Source organism: Rhinopithecus bieti, unplaced genomic scaffold (assembly GCF_001698545.2).
Source record: "Rhinopithecus bieti isolate Rb0 unplaced genomic scaffold, ASM169854v2 scaffold_11944, whole genome shotgun sequence".
Taxonomy (NCBI): domain Eukaryota; kingdom Metazoa; phylum Chordata; class Mammalia; order Primates; family Cercopithecidae; genus Rhinopithecus; species Rhinopithecus bieti.
Window position 1 is genome coordinate 1,805,910 of NW_016807378.1, and position 18,897 is coordinate 1,824,806.

At 40.0% G+C, this 18,897-nt stretch overlaps 1 protein-coding gene across 7 annotated transcripts in view; it reads left to right on the plus strand.

Moving 5' to 3' along the window:
• Window positions 1-18,897, plus strand: part of RRAS2 (RAS related 2) — a 146,793-nt gene that overhangs the window by 103,552 nt on the left and 24,344 nt on the right. Inside the window, exon 1 of one of the 7 annotated variants that reach the window (XM_017881554.1) lies at window positions 7,306-7,326. The exons of the other annotated variants lie outside the window; for them this stretch is intronic. The gene's annotated coding sequence lies outside the window, so the exon portion shown is untranslated. Of the gene's footprint in view, window positions 1-7,305; window positions 7,327-18,897 lie in introns of those variants that run through there. 7 annotated transcript variants of the gene reach the window in all.

Here is an 18,897-nt window from a genome sequence, read left to right on the forward strand (position 1 = left end):
AAAAATAATAATAATAATAATAATAACAAATGTAGTGCCCCTGCAACCCCTATGCAAAACTTCAGAAATTTTGACAATTTTGATCATTCTTTTAAGTGAGTATAAAGAATGAGGGACTTTAGTGCCATCCTTGTAGAGTTCCCTTCCCTGTCCCACCACCATTTCACCAAGGGAAATTTATTGAGAACACCTATGCTGTTGACTGGTCATGTTAGGGGAAGGAGGAATGGTATAGACATAAGATTTTAAAATATTGATGTGCGTTTACTTGTTTGCAATCCTTTTTTTTTTTTAATTGGAGTCTCAGTCTGTCGCCTAGGCTGGGGTGCAGTGGCCGATCTTGGCTCACTGCCACCTCTGCCTCCACAACCTCTGCCTCCCAAGTTCAAGCGATTCTCCTGCCTCAGCCTCCCAAGTAGCTGGGATTACAGGCGCACACCACCACACCCAGCTAATTGTTGTATTTTTAGTGGAGACCGGGTTTCACCATGTTGGTCAGGCTGGTCTCTAACTCCTGACCTCAGGAGATCTGCCCACCTCGGCCTCCCAAAATAGGTGTGAGCCACTGTGCCCAGCCATTTTCAATTATTTTTTAAATTGTTAAGTTACTATAAAATTAACATTTTATAGTTTTCCCACATTTTACTACATACTACTTTATGTGACTTTATGATTGTTAGGTTATTAAAAAATGAATTTTGACTTAAATTCTTTTACATTTTATTTTACCAGTCCATCCTATTTAAAATAAATTGACAGTATATTTAATATTTTCAGAAAAGTTCCTTCCCTGTGCTTTTATTTTAACCAGTTTTAGCTAATGTTTTGCATAACCTTTTCTAAAAGCAACAAAGAATTGATTAAGGAGAATCTCTGGGCTAATCTGAAGTTTAACTCTGAAGGCTGTGTGAATGAGTTTCTATAGGAAAAACTGTCTACTGCTTTTATTTTGTTTATAGATTGAAATTAGCTAAATGAAAGAATAAGTAAATGAGAGCTGCTTAAGTTAAGACATCCATTAAAATTTTTTGTCTTGATTAATTTCCCGTCTCAGAGTAAATTGATCTGGCTTTTGGTACTGAGCACGTGACTCTAGACAAGCATGCAGTCATTCTAGGTATACTGCTGTTTGAAAAAACAGCTTTAAAAAGATGTTAGAACCTGGGAAAAAAGATCTTGCTCTCTTGTGGTTTCACAGGGTGCCAAAGGTTTAGCTGCTTGTATGTTTCACTCAATTGCTTTATGTTCAATGAATAAAATCAGCACCATGCATTAGAACTTTGCAGACTCACTGCAAAGGAAATAGCAGGAGGTAAAGTGACCTCAAATGAATGTGGCTTTTTTTGTGGGGTGCAATGGGTGGGCAGTGCTACAACTAAATAAACAAATTGAGTTTTGCAGGAAGAAAACCTTTAACTCATCTTTATACTCTCTCATGGTGACATTTTTCTTCTGCTGTCATTCCCGTTCTTTAAACATTTTTACAATGATTAGTTCATTGTAAACATGTCACATAGCTGCAGTTGAGTTGTTTAGTTGTTTTATAATCGTATATGTTTTTCAAGTCCATCAGTAAACTGGAATTATAATCTTGCTTTTGTTGTTTTGATCACACAACTTTTCTGCTCTCTCAAAAATAAAACAGTTACTTGCTTCTCTTCACCAAAAGTCTTTTAGGTAGGTTTATCACCTTTTATCAGTTGAGTGAGTAAGATATTTTGAAAATATTTTACAGGGGAAGTAGGAGAAATTCTCCATCATGTATGGTAAACTTGGAGTTATCTGTACTCTTAGAAGACAGAGGGAACCTGAATAGTTAATATAATTTTTTATTGCAGTACAGGTCTTACATACCTTGGAAAAAGATTCTTTTCCTGCTTGGCATTATTGCCAAATGTCAGGATTGACGGAGGTGTATGGGGAGATGGATTTGAGAAAATCCGGGCATTTTACTCCATGAATCTAGAGAAAGCAGGGGCAATACATTTATTTTTGTTTTCTGAAGGTAGCTCTCATTATAATGACGTAGCTTGGGGCACAGAGTTGAGCCAGACTGCCGGGCATCAGTTTCTGCTCCGTGTTTACTAGTCTTGTGACTTTAGGCAAGTTACTTTGGGCAAGTCTTTCCTCATCTGTATGATGGAGACAATAATAAGACCACCTACTTCATGGACTGTGAGGTTTCAGTGAATTAATATGGTAAAGCACTTAGTGCCTGACACATAGTAAACGATAGCTGTATTGTTACCAAGTCAGTAAGTGTGACTCAAAGTATACAGATATGTTTCCTTGAAGGAATTTGAAGTTTAATACTTACTTTTTCTAAAAGTCTGATTTATATTTACTTTTGAATAGTCCAAAGTGGGGACTGAAAGAATGTACAAAATGTCCATGTTTGGGTTATCTTTCCTAAACACTCTGCCTTCCTCAGGAAACATTTCTTCTGTCTCAGCTGTTCTACTGCCCTGCTGAGCTAGAGTGACCGTAGCACTGGGAGACACAGGTAGAGCCACACCTGGCTGGGCTCAGGAGCCTTGCTGTGAGAGAAGGGTTTTGCTTTTCTTATCAGGATACTTAATTGAATAGGTGCCATCTCATCCCTGGGCACTCAAGGTTTTTTGTTTGTTTTTGTTTTTTGTTTTTTGAGATAGAGTCTCGCTCTGTCGCCCAGGCTAGAGTGCAGTGGCATGATCTCAGCTCACTGCAACTTCTGTCTCACAGGTTCAAGTGATTCTCCTGCCTCAGCCTCCCAAGTAGCTAGGACTACAGGCATGCGCAACCATGCCCGGCTAATTTTTGTGCTTTTAGTAGGTAGAGACGGGACTTCTCCATGTTGGCCAGGCTGGTCTTGAACCCCTGACTTCAGGTGATCCGCCAGCCTCGGCCTCCCAAAGTGCTGGGATTACAGATGTGAGCCACCACGCCCGGCTGCACTCAAGTATTAAGTAAACATCCATGTAAGATTTATTAGGATAGTTATTCATTTGACAGGTATTTCTCTAGGGTTTACACATAGCAACGCCTTCAGGATTTTATGAAGACAGGGTTTTCTTTTCCTGTATAAAAGACAGCTTTAGTCCTAACAGTGAGGGGAAATATCATGAAAATGATTCCTTTATTCTTCCTGTTCCCTTTGAAAATGACCTGATTCTCTTTTAGAAATATAGTTTATTTTACAGCTGTCCTCTTCATACATTTATTTATTCTTTTAGAGACAGAGTCTCACTCTGTTGCCCAGGCTGGAGGGCAGTGGTGCAATCATAGCTTACCGCAGCCTTGCACTCCTGGGCTCAATCGATCCTCCCACCTTGGCTTCCTGACTTGCTGAGATTACAGGTGTGAGCCACTGTGCTCAGCTCCCCTTTGTACCTTTAGAGTTTGCAATGATTTGTAGGGAAAGATCAAGAGGAAAAACTAGTAAGTTCACTCATCATCTGCTTCTTGTTCATAGAGGCTACATTTCTTAAAATAATTACCTTTGAATTTTGCTTCCCAAATAATTTAGTGAAATGTCAATATGAATTCATCTTGTCTTTTAAGATTTTATTTTATTTTGAGGTGGAGTTTTGCTCTTGTTTCCCAGTCTGGAGTGTGATGGCACAATCTCAGCTCACTACAACCTCTGCCTTCCGGGTTCAAGCAATTCTCCTGCCTCAGCCTCCTGAGTAGCTGAGATTGTGGGCACCTGCCATCACACATGGTTAATTTTTGTATTTTTAGTAGAGACGGGGTTTCACCATGTTGGCCAGGCTGGTCTTGAACTCCTGACCTCAGGTAATCCTCTTCGGCCTCCCAAAGTGCTGGGATTACAGGCGTGAGCCACCACGCCTGGCCTAAGATTTTATTCATAGAGATATTCTGCATCTTTACAGGTCTGTCTTTGCATTTTGCAGATAAGTCTGTTCTTGGTAAGGTGTGTATACATTTTGAATTCTCTTCTTCCGTAACTTGAATGATTGAGAGTCTGTGGAACTCCCCCCAATACCAATTCACATCTATGCCTCCATAGTACCCTTTTCTGAATTTACTCTAGCACTTACCACACAGAAACTATAGTATCTCCTTCATTCTAAGGCACACATTAAAAAATTTCTTATTTTAACACCTCTGTAATTAGGCTCATCTTCTAATTGATGGCATCCTCCCGTCAGCAGAAGTGGTATTTGTTTTCTTGTCTTGCCTCCTACTTGACTATGAGTAGACTCTTTGAAGGCAGGAACTGATAGTCATTTATTTTTGATATTTTCGATGTCTAATTTGCAGTAGAACCCGAAGTTTGGTGAATTGCAATGTAACAGTTTTCAGGATATCTTAAGAAGTGTTAGTTGAAATGAGAGTTTCATCAGGACACTGTTTTTGGATTGTTTTGAAACAGGGTCTTATTCTGTCACCCAGGCTAAGTGCAGTGGTGTAATCATAGCTCACTGCAGCCTTGACCTCCTGGGCTCGTGCAATCCTCCTGCCTCAACCTCCCAAGTAGCTAGGACTACAGAGGTGTACCACCATGCTTGGCTTTATTTATTTAGTAAGTAGAGACAGGATGTTGCTGTGTTGCCTAGGCCAGTCTTGAACTCCTGGGCTCAAGCAATCTTCCTGCCTTAGCCTCCCCAAGTTCTGGGATTATAGGCATGGATTGCCGTACCAGGCCTCATCAGTATACTTTTGCAGGGGGAGATGTAAAAAATGTAAAAAGGAGGGCTTGGAAAATGCTGATATAAACAGTTAAATGTTATTCCTACTTTTCCCTCCTTTGTATCCCTTCTGTCTCTTTTGGTTGATTCTCTTCGGACTGATGCATACCTCACCAAGAAAGCACTGGTTTTAGCAGATGCGACTGAAGTAAAAAGACTAAGAATTTTATATTTTTATTTATGACAGGCTATTTTTTGGATGTTACACTGTGCAATTGTCACTTTCCATTATGTAAATGAGGAAATAGTCAAATGTGTTCAGAGATGTAAAATTTTAGTCCAAGATGGTGGAAGAAGGACCAAACTTCCTGTTATGGGTTTCTGATCTGGGCTTTCTGCTTTAAAAGAATTCTCTTCTGAACTACAGTTTTTTTTTTTGTTCTTTTTATTAGTTTAAAATTAATATTTTTTAATAGCTCTTTGGTTTTGAGACTGAATTTTTACATTCTTATCACAGTAAATGTTTGCTTAAAAAGGTGGAGTTGATCTGGTCTCCCTTTATCTTGCCTCTGAGTACCCTAAAATGTGGATTTAATATTAGTGCTAGAAACTGTTTAGTGGGTCTAGTTATTTTCCTTAATTAAATTTAAGCTTTTACATGTGGGTGATTAGAAAAGTCTTAATCCAGAACTTCACTTGGCATTTTTTAGAAATGACTGCCATATAGTTTTTTTTTAGTAGACTTTAAGAACTTTAGATTTACAGAAAACCTGAGAAGATAGCATAGGAAGTTTCCATATATCTGTCACTCAGTTCCTCTATTGTTAACATGTATGGTACATTTGTTAGAATTAATGAACCAATGTGGATACATTATTATTAGCTAAAGTCTATACATTATTCAGGTTTCTATAGTTTTCACCTAATGTCCTTTTTCTGATCCAGGATCCCATCAAGATAACACATTACATTTAGTTGTCATGCCTTCTTAGGCTCCTCTTGGCTGACTTTCCTTGTTTTTGATGACTCACCTGTTTTGAAGAGCACTCATTAAGTATTTTGTAGAGTGCCCCTCTATTGGAATGTATCTGGTGTTCTTCTCATGAGGGGTGTAGAATTATGGGTTTTTGGGAGGAAGACCACAGAGGCGAAGTACTGTTTTCGTCACATTATATCAAGAGTACATGCTGTCAGTGTGATTTGTAACTGTTGATGCTGACCCTGATCATCTGGCTGAGGTCATGTTTGTCTGGTTTCTCTCCTATAAAGTTACTCCCTGCCCCAACCCTTTTCCATATTGTATTCTTTGGAAGGAAGTCATTATGTGTAGCCCACACTTAAGGAATGAGGATGCTGTCTAATTGTGAATAAACATTTAAATAGCAGAGGTTTAGTTTAAAAATTTACCTGGAGTTAGTGAGACTTTCACTGTTTATAACAAAAACCCTGGTTATTTAAATGAAATATTAAAACATGTGCTTGCATTCGGCTGGGCGTGGTGGCTCATGCCTGTAATCCCAGCACTTTGGGAGGCTGAGGCGGGCGGATCACTTGAGGCCAAGAGTTTGAGACCAGCCTGGCCAACATGGTGAAACCTGGTCTACTAAAAACATAAAAACTAGCCAGGCATAGTGGCGCATGCCTTTAGTCCCAGCTACTTAGGAGGCTGAGGCAGGAGAATCACTTGAACCTGGAGGTGGAGGTTGCAGTGAGCCGAGATCGCACCACTGCACTCCAGCGTGGGCGACAGAGTGAGACTCCATCTCAAAAGAAACAAAAACTACAAAACATGTGCCTGCATTCAAAGATTTGGTTTGGCAATAATTTTCAAGCTATTTTTCATTCTCAGTATTTCAACATTTGCTATTACATGGCAGCTGTTAGATATTCCTCTTTATTTTATGGCATCTAATTGATAATCATTTTTTGAAAAAAATGTAATGGAAATGTGGAAGACCATTAGTCAAGAGCTCTTGAATAAAATTTGTTAATATTTTGTTCTGCATCTATTGCTTTTCTGCACTTCTTATTTCTGCATATATTGTTTCTAAAATTGAGGATTTGGTTGATATGTAAATTATGATTAGAGACCAGAACAGTTTAGGACCCAAAATGATCAAGGGAAAGCACCTTGCTGGAAACCCCCATGACAATAAAACTCTCCTTGTAGTTCCCATTTGTACGTTTCAATTATAAGGCTTATGTTAAAATTAGATCAGAATTTCCATCATAGACTCTCAATTTCATAGTTGTGTAAGTGCCATATAAACCTACTTGTAAACAAAGGCATTTAATGATGGACATTATTTGAACAATTTAAGATCAGGTTATTTAGCTCACATGCTAGAAAATACATGTCTAGTTTCACATTTTAAGTTGAGAGATTGTGAAGATGGGCTTTGATTCTAAAGGTGAATTTTATAATTTTTTCTAATTTTCCAGATTTTCTACAATGAAGATGTTTTATAACATAATAAATTAAAAATACTTGTTAAGTTCTTTTTTCTTTACTGGTTACTCTTGAGACTTACTACATTATAAACAAATGATTATTTTAGATGTGTATATTAATTTCCTAGGTCTGCTGTAACAAACCACCTCAAACTCAGTGGTGTAAACAAAGGAAATTTATTTTTTCATAGGTCAGAACTCCAAAATCAAGTTGTTGTCGTGCTGGTTGATTCTGGAGTCTGAGGTAGAGTCATTTTCATGCCTCTGTCCTGGCTTCTGGTGCTTATCGGCAGCCCTTTGTGCTCCTTGGCTTGCTTGTGGATGCATCCCTCCAATCTCTGCTTCTGCCTTCATATGTCCTTCCTTTCTAGGTTATTTTCTGTGTTTTGCGTCTCACCCTCCTTTATCTTATAAGGACAACAGTGGTTGGATTTAGGTCCAGGGCCATCTCACCTTAATTATAACTGTAAAGACCCTATTTCCAGAGAAGGTCATATTCATAGGTACCAGGCATTAGGAGTTGGATATATCTTTTTTGGATGCCACCATTCAAGCTGCTACAGTGAGCAAGCCTCTTCCTGCATTTGCAGATAAGCACTATGAAAGTGCTTTTGCTAAATGGAATAATACCTATAGAATCTGACCTATATTATATGCATAAATATGATTCACAGTTTAGTTACATGTTTACTTTCATGTGGTTTACAATTGATGTGGCATTTTTTTTTACTATGAAATTAGGCTGAGCACATATAGACAAGCTATAATTTGTGTCTCTAAATGGTGTGAGCAGGGTCTTAAATTCTGTAAACATGTACTGTTTAGCTCTTGACTTTTTTAACCTACGTAATTGGGTATTTTTATGAGTATATATATGGTTCCTTTTGATATGGATCATGTTTGTCTCCACATAAAAGTTTAAAATTATCCCTAGCGATCTAGTCTGATTTAAATTTGTGTTTCTTAAATAAGAAGAGATTTTATAAAAACTGAGAATTGCTGGTAGAATGAGGTTAAGTAATCAAAAATAAGATGGGTCATCCTTGGTATGTATAGACAGCCACCTGCAGAGAAGTGTTGGCCCAGCCTCCAGGCATGTGGTTTGGAGGGAAACTCTGGTTGAGAGCATTTGCTGCTGCTGCTTTCCCATTTTGAGATGAACATCATGAGGAATTTAGTTCTTCATGTTATTAGGAAAGTAAAACTACAGTGATACAGGTGTAAGATTTTTTTTTTTTTAAATTTTACTGTGCCATAGACCTATATGTCTTCACTAAAGCATAGCTCCACAAGTGTCAGAACTGACTGGGTGCAGTGGCTCACGCCTGTAATCCCAACACTTTAGGAGTCCTAGGTGGTAGGATCGCTTGAGGCCAGGAGTTGGTGACCAGCCTGGGGAACATAGTGAGACCTCATCTCTACAAAAAAAATGAAAAAATTAGCCAGGCGTGGTGGCATGCACCTGTAGTCCCAGGTACTCTGGAGGCTGAGGTGGGAGGAGCACTTGAGCCCAGGAGTTCTAGCCAGCAGTAAGCCATGATCAGGCCACTGCACTCCACCCTGGGCAATAGAGCAAGATTCTGTCTCTAAAAATAACAAAAAACAAAACAAAAAACAAGTACCTGAACTATGCTTGTTTTATTCTTATTCAGAACCATATCCTAGCTTGTAGGTAGTACGTACACAACAAGTATTTGTCAAATGGATAGTATATTATAGATGCTCTTGAAATCTATGTGGCATTTCAAGATGTGTCTTCTTCTTTTCAATGGCTGCTTGCTATTCTGTGATAGATACGCCATAATTCATTTAACTAGTCCTGTGTTCTCCCATTAGGGATATTTAGGCTATTAAGAGTTTTTCAGGCCGGGCACAGTGGCTCACACCTATAATCCCAGCACTTTGGGAGGCTGAGGTGGGCGGATCACTTGAGGTCAGGATTTTGAGACCAGCCTGGCCAACATGATGAAACCCCGTCTCTACTAAAAATACAAAAATTAGTCACGTGTGGTGGCGGGTGCCTGTAATCCCAGCTACTCGGCAGGCTGAAGCAGGAGAATTGCTTGAACCTGGGAGGCAGAGGTTGCAGTGAGCCGGGACTGAGGCACTGCACTCTAGCCTGGGCAACAGAGCGAGACACTATCTCAAGAAAAAAAAAAGTGTTTCACAGTAACAAAGCTATCATGACATATCTTGTTTGTGTGTGTATGTTTATGTAACTTTGGTAGTTTGCAGTGTTAATTTCCTTCATTAATGGCTATGTTCTTGTGAAACAAGCACATTGAAAAATATATTATTGAAATAATTTTCTGGTATAACTGACCTATATTTTCCTGAATACATTTAAAGTACTTTTATGTTGCCAGGCGCAGTGGCTCGTGCCTGTTATCCCAACACTGGGAGGCCGAGGTGGGTGGATCACCCGAGGTCAGGAGTTCAAGACCAGCCTGGCCAACATGGTGAAACTCTGTCTCTAATGAAAATACAAAAATTAGCTTGGCGTGTTGGCATGTGCCTTTAATTGCAGCTACTCGGGAGGCTGAGGCAGGAAAATTGCTTGAACCCGGGAGGCAGAGGTTGCAGTGAGCCGAGATTACGCCATTGCACTCCAGCCTGTGCAACAGAGCGAGACTCTGTCTCAAAATAAAACAAAATAAAGTACTTTTATTTTTTATTTTATTTTTATTTTTTAGAGGTAGATTCTCACTGTGTTGCCCAAGCTGGAATGCAGTGGTCTGATGCTAGCTCACTGTAACCTGAAACTCCTGGGCTCAAGTGGTCCTCCCACCTCAGCTCCAGAGTAGCTGGGACTATAGGTGTACCCTACCACACCGGGTTAATAATTTTAAGTTATTTTTTATGGGTCTTGCTATGTTGCCCAGTCTGGTCTCAAACTCCGAGCTTCAAACGATCCTCTCACCTTGACCTCCCAAAGTGTTGGGATTACAGGTATGAGCCACTGCTTCTGGCCTAAAATGCTTTTAAATTTGTTTCTTCTTGAATCAATGAAAATCCTTTGCCACAGAGTTTTCGAAAAAAGTATCAGAAGCAATGTGTATGCACACACTGTTTTGATTTCCTCTGTGGGATGGTTCTTGGCTAATCCCTTTGAAAGGAGGTATTAGAACCCGCCTGTCCATTGCATGCAAGACTGGGAAGGAAAGCAGTAGCCACACGATAGGTTATGATTAGAATGCTGAATAAGAAACAAGGAAGAATTCCTTCCATGCCTAAGAGAGATGCATAACCTTAGGGTGACCATGTCTATTTGCCTAGGAAAGTCCTGGTTTATGCCTGTTGTCCTGATGTAATTATTGTTAGCATCCTCTTTGAGTTCTAGTTTATCAATAACTTATATGGTCACCCTACTTAATCTTTCAGTTCTTTTTTTTTCCTTGTCTGTAGAGAGAGAGAGCAGTGTCTGGTGTATAGTAAATGCCACATAAGTGTTTGCTGTCACTGTTATTATGGTTACTTGACCTATCAGCAACCCTTATCTTTCACTCCTTAAATTATTTTCTTCTCTTGGCCTCCTGGCTACGATTTTCTTTGTTCTCTCCCTACTTTTAGCTGTTCCTTCTCAGTTTCCTTGCCTAGATCTTTCTCATTTTCCTAACCTCCCAACAGTGGAGTACCCCAGGTCCCAGTCCCTTTTGTTTTCTCTGTCTGATTCATCTTGTGACAATACCATCTATCTCCTGACTCCCAAATTTGTCTTCAGCCCCACCTTTCAGTGAATCCCAGACTCATTTCTGTAGTAGGTGTCTAATAAGTGTCTTAACAGAACATGTACAAAACCACTCTGTGTTCTTGCGCCCATTCTCTACCCCACCAGCCTGTTGCAGCCCAATAAATGCTACCACCATTCTTACAGTTAATTAGGCGGAAAAACTTGGCATCATCTTTGAGTCCGTTCTGGCAGACTCTATATCTACATTCAGTTTATCTGCAAATCCTATTGGCCCTCCTTTGGAAGTAAACACGGATCTGACCACTTTACAGTTCCACTCCAGTCACCCCCCTTCAAGCTGCCATTTTCTTTTCATGATTTATTGTAATAGCTTGTTAAGTAGTCTCTTTGATTTCACCCTTGGCCTATAATCCAGTCTTCTGACTGCAGCCAGTATTACTTTTCATATGAAAGTCAGAACATTTTACTTACCTGCCTCAAACCCTCTAGTGGTTTTCATTTCACTTTGAATAAAATCCAAAGTCCTCACTGTGCCCTGCAAGGCTCCGCCTGCCTACCTGTTAATTTTCTGAACTCTTTAACCACTTTGTCTTGTTTGTTGTAGCTACACTGGCTGTCTTGCTGTTTCTCAGATATGTTACAGTACTCTCACCGCACTGCCTTTAATGTTCCCTCTGCCTGGAATGAGCTTCTAGATGACAGCATGACTCACTCCCTCAGTTGATCCAGGATTCCCTTTTCTAGTGTCACATTGTGCATGGAGCCTTCTCTGACTGTCTTATACAGTATCATATCCTCCCCTCCAACTCCTGCTGCTGCCAGCCCCCTTCATTTTCCTTCAGAGTTCGTATCACCTCTGATGTATTATGTTTGCTTATTTGTTGATGGTCAGTACTTCAAGAAATTGCCAGTCCTCTGAGAGCCTGGGATTAGATCCTCAGCTCCTGACACAATGCTTGGCACATTGTAGGTGCTCAGTTAGTATTTGTAGATTAAGTGGTCTGGTGAGTGAACCCAGGGAAGATTCTTGTGGCAGTTTTAGCAGCTTAGTAATAAAACATGGGCTGTGGAAATCACCCCCTTTAATTCTAGTTTTGCTTCTACAGACCATTCTCTGCTCTAGAAGAGGTGAGAAATGAAATCGGGGTTTAGGATATTGGTAGGTAACAAGGGCTGGAAGGGAGAGGAAGTAAAATTGGAAGTAACAGTCCAGACTCTGGGAAGCAAAAGTTGGTTACCTAGCTGTTTATGGGGCAGCCTTCCATTTCTAAGTTTGGAAAGGAAAAGAGCCAATTTTGAATGCCCGTTTTAGGTAAGCAGTGGTACTGAGTACTTAACAATATCATTTAATCTTTACAATAGCCCTTTCAAGTAAGAATCATTATGTTCATCTTTTAGCTGAGGAAATTGAGACTTAAGAGATTAAATAACCTTCCCAAGATGATACAGCAATTAAGCGGGGTATGTGGGTCTGACTGCCTCCAAAATGCATGCTCTTTACTTCGTAGCACCTGAAGGGGGAGTCTTCAGTAGTTCACATTTCATGTGGAGCTGAAAAGTACAGAAAATGTTCACTCCTTGTAACAAACTTTTGAAAGTAGCTCTCAGCTTTGCAAGTAATTAAATTTGGTGTCAGTGAGAAGTGACTTACTGCAAATCCTACAGCTATAAAGTAGCAGAGGTAGGTCTTCAAGCAAATCTTCCTCATTTAAAATCTGATATTTTTCTGTATTCCACAAATTTAAAACAAGGAAGTCCCGGATAGCACCTATAAATTATATTTGGCATATTGTAGGAGCTAAACATGTCATAATAAAATTATATACCTGGAAATAGTCTTAAAGAGGTCATGAAGAGCAAACTCTTCATTTATAGCTGAGAGCCAGGAAAGAGGTTTACTTATCTAGGAGCACTCAGCTAGTTGTTTGTATAGCTGGGACTAGAATCTAGCTTTTATTACTAAAGAGTTTATGTTTAATCTGTCTAGGTCTTTCAAAACTCTTGTGTTGCTTCTTTCATTCACATATTTCAGATTTGAAAGCTACAAGAATTGTTTTTCCTTCCATCCATATCTCCCAGCAGCCCAGTTAAACCCAAAGATAAAGTTCATCAGTTTCTTGTGTATCTTTCCAGAGATATTTTGTGCACATAAAGCAAATACATAAACTGTGGGTATTTAACAACGTATCTTGCAGATTACTGTATATTAATAGATGAAGTCATTCCTTTTTTTAATGGTTATATTTATATTGAATGAACCTTTTATAATTTAACCAGCCATTTGCTGAATGATATTGTCCTTGCTGAAGCACATTGTGTTTCCAGTCTTTTAAAGACATTTCACTATGAACAAGCTTACACATGTCATTTCTTATATGTGCAGACCTATCGGCAGGATAAGTTTCTGGAATTGAAATTGCTGGATCAAAGACGATCTTTGTGTATTTTAAAAAATGACCTACTTACACATTTACTCATAACTTACAAATGGGGTGTTTCCATTTTTAATGAAACGACTTTACTTTTCTATCTGGCAGTAGCAGTTTATAATTTAAAAAAAGAACAAATCACTTATTTTAAGGGGTACCAGGATGTTTTTTTAAAAAAAAGTCACAGGCTGTGTGCTATGTTAGTATGGCAGGTTAAAGAAAGTGTAATGGAAGGAGTATTGCATTGGAGTTAGACCTGATTTGAATCCCAGTTCCACTTTGTGACCTTTGGCAGGTTATTTAACTGCTGAGCCTCAATGGTCTCATCTGTAAAATGGTGGGTGCCTGTAATCCCAGCTACTCGGGAGGCTGAGGTAGGAGAATCACTTGAACCAGGGAGACGGAGGTTGCAGTGAGCCGAGATTGCACCACTGCTCTCCAGCCTGGGTGACAAAGTGAGATATTCCGTCTCAAAAACTAGCCTTACCAGTAAGTACGGTTGTCTAGAACTATTGTATTTCATCACATTCCCCCCCATACATTTTAGTATATCTGAAATTGAGATGCCTTATAATCAAAGGCATGTCATGAGTGTATTGGTAGCATTTTTTTTCTCTTTCTTTTTCTTTTTGTTTTTTTGGTTGGGGGTAGGGGCAGAGTCTCCTCTGTCACCCAGGCTGGAGTGTAGTGGCACAATCACGACTCACTGCAGCCTTGACTTCCCGAGCTCCTGTGATCTTTCCGGTTCAACTTCCCACATAGCTAGAACCACAGGCCTGTGCCATCATGCCCAGCTAATTTTTGTATTTTTGGTAGAGACTGAGTTTCACCATATTTCCCAGGCTGGTCTTGAACTCCTGACCTCAAGTGATCCACCCACCTTGGCCTTCTAAAGTACTAGGATTATAGGTGTGAACCACTGCGCCCAGCCTTTTTTTTTTTTTTTTTTTAAATCTTGGCACATAAAATAATGATGGTCTTACAATCCGTGGCATCTTAGATTTGATGAAAAAGGGTAAATTCACATACTGGGACAAGTGAACTCTATGCTAGCGCATGGTATAGGCTGAAGTTCAGTGTGGTAGGAAAAGCTCAGGGTAGGGAGTGGGGTGAATGGGGTGTCAGAGGGATAGTTACAGTGAGGGAAGTTTCGTTCTAGATCAGCAGTCAGCCCAGTAGAACAGTCACCTAGTGGGAGGCTAGTACAACCCATTGATGGCGCAGGAGCAGGTATTACCCAAAATCTTGGGTATGTGGAATTGGAATTGTGGAGAGTTGTTGGTGGGTAATAAGACTTAGCCCCATAGTTGAGATTTAGGAACTATGTACTCATTTATGGCAGGAAGGCTTTATAAGAAGGGGGCTATGAGAGAAAATACTTGCAGATCATCTGGGCACAGTGATGCATGCCTGTAGTCCCAGCTACTCAGGAGGCTGAGATGGCAGGATCCCTTAAGCCTAGGAGTTTGACACCAGCCTGGACAACATAGTGGGATCCCATTTCTATAAATGAAGGAATGAATGAAAACCATTTAAAAATATTTGTAAATCGTATTTCTGATAAGGGATTTATATCCAGAATATATAAACTACTCTTACATTCAATGATAAGATAAAATTTAATAAGGAGCAATGATTTGAGTAGCCATTTCTGCAAAGAAGATATACAAATGGTCAATAAGCACACAAAAAGGTACTCAACATCCCACTAGGGAAATGCACATTAAAACTGCAGTGAGAGACTATTTTACATCCATAGGGTGTCTGTTGTAAAAAAAATTATTCCTTTTTTTTGGGTGGGGTGGGGGTTGGGGATAGGAGCTCACTCTGTAGCCCAGGTTGGAATGCAGTGGTGTGGTTACTGCTCACTGCAGCCTCTAACACCTGGGCTCAAGTGATCCTCCTACCTCAGACTCTCACATAGCTGGAACTACAGTTATGCTCCACCACATCTGACTAATTTTTAAATATTTCGTAGAGATGGGGATCTCACTGTGTTGCACAGCTGGTCTCGAACTCCTGGGCTCAAGTGATCCTCTCAGCCTTCCAAAGTGTTAGGATTACAGGTGTGAGCCACCACGCATGGTCAAGACTGATGTTTAATAACAGGTCTAGATGAGGATATTGAAGAATTGGAACCCCCAAACACTGCTAGTGGGAATGTGCCTGTGGATTTTAGTTTGGGAATTCAGGGAATATCTCCTGAGGGTTTTAATTTGGGGACAGTGGGAAGAGACATACAGTGTTTTTGTACTTACAATGTTTTCAGAAGAAGGCTAAACCCAGGGAAGGCTATTTGAGTGGGGAGTTAGGGCAGGCTGAGAAGGCTGGGGTATACAAGTGGTACCCCAAAGACAAACTTACCCTCTAGATAAGTTTTGTTTAGGCCTGACTCTGTCCTCTGGAAAAGGGAAAGAAATTCTCTTCCCATTTATTCTTAGAAAAAATTACCCTGCTTCAGAGATTAGAACTTGGGGCTGATACTGGCAGGGCCACATCCAGTAGTAGCTTTTGTGGTTTGGCTTGTGAATATACCTGCAATTTAGGAAGAAACACCAAATAACTTATACACAGACTTTTGTGATAGAACCAGTTTGTAAGCTGATTTTGTATTGTACTTTCTGCTGGCACATACCAGGCCCATTCACTTGCAACTGAATACTGTGTGTGAGGTGATACATATATATTAGCTGAAAATGTATGGAAGACAAATAGAAGGCACGTAGTTGCTTTAGGCAGCCTGAGACAATTGGCAACACTGAAGACCTCACTAAATTTTGTTGAAAAGAAACTAAAAGGATTACTGGATTTAGTGTAGCTTTTGTTATTCTGCATTAGAGTTCTGGGGTTTAAATTATAGACATATATAATTGTACATGTTAGATTAAATGAAATACTAATTTCAGTCAAAAAAAACTGTACTTCAGTGAAGGAATATCAAGCATATTGGAAACATTTGACAAAAAAATAAGGGAGGATGTTGCAGGGAACAAAGGTTCTCTGTGACATGACAGCTGCTGCTAAAAAGTGACACAAGGAGGAGCCCAGCTCTGGCTTACAGCTGCCTGAAGTTGCTGCAGTCTTCTCTAGTGTTACCAGAGGAATTTGCTCTGCTCTTGTTTTAGAAAATAGAGGCTACCAATGGCTAACTAGGTCCTTATTGTGCTTGGGGAAATTAATTCTTCTCTCCCCACTGCAGTCCTCACAATTACTGTGTTTTCCAATAGCTGATACTTTGAGATCTATGTGCAAGTATATTACTTAGCTTCAGGAAAGTTTTAAAAACCTTGAGCATGTAAATCTAGTTTTATATGTCCTGGGACATATAACACAATTTTAACTGGAACTCTAATTCATTTTTGCTTCTGTTGAAACCCAAAAGACAGAATAAAACAGTAGGTGCCAAGTTATCCTCATATTCCAAGAACTTGCATAGTGGGTAGCCTTAAGCTGGTTTTGCACATGTAGCCCATACCTACCTCTAGGGAATAAAAGCATTGAGATTATTAAGGGTTCTAAGACAATATTTTTGGAAAGAGCTATTAATATCTTGTGTTCAGTGTCCCTTCCTGCTTCCACACATAGTGGAGGAGAGGAGAAAGATGCTTCTCCTTAAGCCCCTTTCATTTAAGCCAAATGATGAGGGAGGCTCTAATGGAGTCATTATGAGAATTTGACATGTATCCCCTGGAGTTTGGGGAATGCAAGGTTTACTATGCAAATCTATGGCTCAGTAGCCTTGAGGCAGCAGAGCACAGAGAAGATTGTATGTTAGCTCGCTGTACTTGGAAAGACATTAGTGTTTCCTTGAGCTGCTGGGTGAAACCAGCTTAAAGCCATCTAGAAAGTGACATTGTGCTTGAAGGTGACGTGAACCAGAAGGGAGGTACCCATGGAAACCCCAGAGATCAAGGGTTGGGGTTGTAAATGGCCAGGTCCCACTTAAGTTCTGGGAATTGAGTATGGAGGGCCCTCATGAAAAAGTTGGTATGCACATCACAGTTAATTGGTGTGGCCTTTTGACACCCCCATAGTTTTTCCCACTCCTTCAGTTCCCACCCTGAAGGAGCCAGAGGCGGCCTTGTTGTGGGTAGAAGAGATGCAGAGAGCGGTGAGAGAGAGATGATGACAGGATCCCCCATATCCCGCAGCCCAACTAGACTTCTCAGCTCCATCAAGGAAGGGGAGAAGCTTTAATTTAGATGAGTATTGATTACTGCATTTAAGACAGTTGTTGAAACTGTGGTATTCTTGGGGCTGAAAATATTTAAACTTTTTTTTTTTTTCCTTTTGTGGAGATGGGGTCTCTCTATGTCACTGAGGCTGGTCTCAAACTCCTGGGCTCAAGCAATCCTCCTGCCTGTGCCTCCCAAAGTGCTGGGATTACAGGCATGAACCATTGCGTTTGGCCTTAATATATTTATAGTCAAAGAATGATTTTAAAAAATTATGAGACTTGCCTTAGATTTCACTCAGGAATAAGGAAAAACTTTCCCACAGAAGGGCTTGGAGAGAAAGTCTTATGTTTATACCCTTTGAGTTTAACTCAGTGTATCAGTTATTCATACATTCACTTACACACATACATGAAAAGATAAGCAATTGTAAAAGGAAATTGTAAGTATCAATTATATAGTATACATTGAGCTTGGTTATATGTATTTTCTAAATCACAACTTATTACTAATAAGACAGAAGTTGAGAAAAATCCAAACTCTTGTCACTTTAAGGGTAAGAGAATATTGAGATTATTTTCTGGTTGGAGTGTTGAAGGCATTGCATAGAAAGCAAGATGTGATTTGGGCTTTATTAGCTATAATTTATTAAGGGCATTTGTTGTGCTTTGTACTCCACATAGACATAGAGTATTTTTTAACTTTTCACAACAATCCTGCAAAGTTGGTGTGATTTTCATTTCATAGACAAGGAAACTGAGGTTCAAACAGGTTAAGTGAGCTGCTCTAGTTTCTCACAGCTGGCAAACTGGTAGAACTGTGTCCGGGTCTATTTGACTTACACCTCAGACTCCCTCAATTCTGCTGCCTCCCTAGGCAGCCCCACACACCAGAGATACAGTGGTGGAACTAGGGATAGGATAACTTAGCCAGTGCTTCTGTCCTGGAAGAGGAGAATGGAGGCTACATAGCAGTCACTGGGGACCTGTGGCCCTTAGATCCTGAGGGGCAACTTTGTGAGCTTCCCCTTACCCGCTGGGAGTGGGAGCAGCTCCCCGGGAAGGTTTTCCTTTTCCCTTATAATTTCTTCGCTGCCACATCTGAAGTGGGCATTGGAATATGCCTTCCCTAAACTAGCCGTTCTTGCCCTTTTCTGTTGAGGAAATGGAGTTAGAGATGTGTTAGTCAGTTTACCCAAGGACTCAAACAACTAGCAAGTAGGGATGACTTCTGGATTTGGATTTCAGGCTGTCCGACTCCAGAGCCCTTGTGTTTTCTTCTCATCATGTTGTCACCAGTAAAGATATAAATGCACCTATTAATAGGAAGCAAGTTAATGAAATCTCATGTTTTAGTTTATCATAATTTAAAAAACATAGTACGTGTTTTATGGACAGAAGTGATAATAGGGAAATGCTGTCTTAAACTGGAGGGGAGCAGAGAATCACAGAATTTTGCCTCTAGAATGTTTCATGACCTGATATCTGTGTGTAGTATGGGGGTAAGGGGTGAGCTGAGCA